The following is a 4,088-nucleotide window of genomic DNA, read 5'->3' as shown; positions in this document are numbered from 1 at the left end:
GAAAATAGCTTTTTGTTTGTAAAAACACCATATACATTTATGTAAAAATGAATTTGTAGAATAAATAAAATATTTCCTTATGGTCCAGTAGATAGTTTTCTAAGTATGCATATAGGAAAAGTGCAGGGACACGATTTGTGAGTGCCTACAGAGTTTGGACTTCTCTCATGGACGAAGCTAAAGACTTGTCATATGCAATGTACAAATCATGCTTCCAGACACAGAAGAAAGGCAAAAGAAAACCTTGCAATTTCATTTTTGAACTTTTTGTGTTTCAAAATGAGACTATTCTTTTAAAACATTCAAAGCTATCTAGACAGCAGGGAACCTGCAGTTTTCCTAATATACCACAATACAGTTGAAATTTGAATAAGTATGCTCTTATTTTTAGAACAACTAAAACGTTTCCGTAAGATTCTATTGATAGTTTTCTTTGTGTGCTTATTTGGAAAGTGCAGTGACAAGATTTAAAAATGGCTACAGAGTTTGGACTTGTCTGATCGATAAAACCCAAGACTTGTCAAAAGCTATGTGTAAATCATGCATAAATAGAAGAAAGGCAATTGAAAAATGATGAAGGCAAGATTCATAAGTATGTACAAATTCTATTGGGAGTACGGCAAAAACAATACTCAGTTGATGCTATTGACTTGGCCAATTCAGAAAATCAGATATATATAAACCATGAGATGCACCGTAAAAAAGAAATAGAGGGCTCGTCCGAGATTTGAACCCGGGACCTCTCGCACCCAAAGCAAGAATCATACCTCTAGACCAACGAGCCAACTGAAATAAGGGTGGTTTATTTGATTTCTTAATTGTTTTTATGTGAAAATTGTATTATTTTAAAGCAGTCACTAATGTATACAAGGAGGAAATATTTGCATAAATAAAATATTTCCTAATAGTCAAAATTTTTCTAAGTATACTTGCTTGGAAATTGCTGTACAAAGTTTTATGATGCCCAGCAGAGTTTTTTTGATGGATAAAACCCAAGACATGTCACATGCTATGTGCAAATAAGTACTTACAAATAATTTTAGTAGTTTGACAAAAAACAAAATTCAATTGTGCAAATAAGTAAATACATTACATTTTGAGAGTTTTGAAAAAACAACATTCAGTTGAAGCTTTGACTCAGGAAATTTACTTCAATAAGATAATGGAACCATGTCAAAGAATTTGAAAATTTGGACTCATCCGAGATTTGAACCCGGGACCTCTTGCACCCAAAGTGAGAATCATAGAATCATCAAGTAGGCATGTTTTATTTGATTTCTTAACTGGTTTTATGTGAAACTTGTATTATTTTAAAGCAGTCACTAATGTATACAAGGAGGAAATATTAGCATAAATAAAATATTTCCTAATAGTCAATATTTTTCTAAGTTTACTTGCTTGGAAATTGCTGTGCAAAGTTTTATGATGCCCAGCAGAGATTTTCTGATGGATAAAACCCAAGACATGTCACATGCTATGTGCAGATAAGTACTTACAAATAATTTTAGCAGTTTGACAAAAAACAAAATTCAATTGTGCAAATAAGTAAATCCAATCTATTTTGAGAGTTTTGAAAAAAACAACATTCAGTTGAAATTCTCTCTGGAAATTGACTTCAATAAGATAATGGAACCATGTCAAAGAATCTGAAAATTTGGGCTGGTTCAGTATTTGAACCCAGAACCTTTGAAACTCTAAGCGAGAATCATACCCCTAGACCAACAAAGCACCTACATAAACATTTTTCTTTTGTTTTTTCAATTGATTTAAAGAAAATAGCTTTTTGGTTTTAAAAACACCATATACATTTATGTAAAAATGAATTTGTAGAATAAATAAAATATTTCCTTATGGTCCAGTAGATAGTTTTCTAAGTATGCATATAGGAAAAGTGCAGGGACAAGATTTGTGAGTGCCTACAGAGTTTGGACTTCTCTCATGGACGAAGCTAAAGACTTGTCATATGCAATGTACAAATCATGCTTCCAGACACAGAAGAAAGGCAAAAGAAAACCTTGCAATTTCATTTTTGAACTTTTTGTGTTTCAAAATGAGACTATTCTTTTAAAACATTCAAAGCTATCTAGACAGTAGGGAACCTGCAGTTTTCCTGATATACCACAATACAGTTGAAATTTGAATAAGTATGCTCTTATTTTTAGAACAACTAAAATGTTTCCGTAAGATTCTATTGATAGTTTTCTTTGTGTGCTTATTTGGAAAGTGCAGTGACAAGATTTAACAATGGCTACAGAGTTGGGACTTGTCTGATCGATAAAACCCAAGACTTGTCAAAAGCTATGTGTAAATCATTCATAAATAGAAGAAAGGCAATTGAAAATTGATGAAGGCAAGATTCATAAGTATGTACAAACTCTTTTGGGGAGTATAGCAAAAACAAAACTCAGTTGATACTATTGACTTAGCCAATTGAGTAAAACAGATACATATAAACCATGAGATGCACCGTCAAGAAGAAATAGAGGGCTCATCCAGAATTTGAACTGGGGACCTCTCGCACCCAAAGCGAGAATCATACCCCTAGACCTACGAGCCAACTGAAATAAGTGTGTTTTATTTGATTTCTTAATTGTTTTTATGTGAAAATTGTATTATTTTAAAGCAGTCACTAATGTATACAAGGAGGAAATATTTGCATAAATAAAATATTTCCTAATAGTCAATTTTTTTCTAAGTATACTTGCTTGGAAATTGCTGTGCAAAGTTTTATGATGCCCAGCAGAGTTTTTTTGATGGATAAAACCTAAGACATGTCACATGCTATGTGCAAATAAGTACTTACAAATAATTTTAGCAGTTTGACAAAAAACAAAATTCAATTGTGCAAGTAAGTAAATCCAATCTATTTTGAGAGTTTTGAAATAACAACATTCAGTTGAAATTCACTCAGGAAATTGACTTCTATAAGAAATTGGAACCATGTCAAAGAATCTGAAAATTTGGGCTCGTCCGGGATTTGAACCCTGGACCTCTCGCACAAAAAGAGAGAATCATACCCCTAGACCAACGAGCCAACGGAAATAACTGTTTTATTTGATTTCTTAACTGTTTTTATGTGAACATTTTATTATTTTAAAGCAGTCACTAATGTATACAAGGAGGAAATATTAGCATAAATAAAATATTTCCTAATAGTCAAAATTTTTCTAAGTATACTTGCTTGGAAATTGCTGTGCAAAGTTTTATGATGCCCAGCAGAGTTTTTTTGATGGATAAAACCCAAGACATGTCACATGCTATGTGCAAATAAGTACTTACAAATAATTTTAGCAATTTGACAAAAAACAAAATTCAATTGTGCAAATAAGTAAATACATTCCATTTTGAGAGTTTCGAAAAAAAAATATTCAGTTGAAGCTTTGACTCAGGAAATTGACTTCAATAAGATAATGGAACCATGTCAAAGAATTTGAAAATTTGGGCTCGTCCACAATTTGAACCTGGGACCTCTCGCACCCTAAGCGAGAATCATAACCCTAGACCAACAAGCCACCTATCTGAACATTTTTCTATTGATTTTTCAATTGATTAAAAGAAAATAGCTTTTTGTTTGTAAAAACACCATATACATTTATGTAAAAATGAATTTGTAGAATAAATAAAATATTTCCTTATGGTCCAGTAGATAGTTTTCTAAGTATGCATATAGGAAAAGTGCAGGGACACGATTTGTGAGTGCCTACAGAGTTTGGACTTCTCTCATGGACGAAGCTAAAGACTTGTCATATGCAATGTACAAATCATGCTTCCAGACACAGAAGAAAGGCAAAAGAAAACCTTGCAATTTCATTTTTGAACTTTTTGTGTTTCAAAATGAGACTATTCTTTTAAAACATTCAAAGCTATCTAGACAGCAGGGAACCTGCAGTTTTCCTAATATACCACAATACAGTTGAAATTTGAATAAGTATGCTCTTATTTTTAGAAAAACTAAAACGTTTCCGTAAGATTCTATTGATAGTTTTCTTTGTGTGCTTATTTGGAAAGTGCAGTGACAAGATTTAAAAATGGCTACAGAGTTTGGACTTGTCTGATCGATAAAACCCAAGACTTGTCAAAAGCTATGT

At 32.3% G+C, this 4,088-nt stretch overlaps 1 non-coding gene across 1 annotated transcript; it reads right to left on the bottom strand.

Moving 5' to 3' along the window:
* Positions 1-712: 712 nt before the first annotated feature.
* On the bottom strand, positions 713-784 carry TRNAP-UGG (transfer RNA proline (anticodon UGG)). Its single transcript has one exon. It is a non-coding gene; the product is annotated as a tRNA-Pro (tRNA).
* Positions 785-4,088: the final 3,304 nt, after the last annotated feature.

The sequence above is a fragment of the Taudactylus pleione genome, unplaced genomic scaffold (assembly GCF_031769625.1).
Source record: "Taudactylus pleione unplaced genomic scaffold, aTauple2 ptg000317l, whole genome shotgun sequence".
NCBI lineage: Eukaryota > Metazoa > Chordata > Amphibia > Anura > Myobatrachidae > Taudactylus > Taudactylus pleione.
This window is presented reverse-complemented; position numbering and strand designations above follow the sequence as displayed.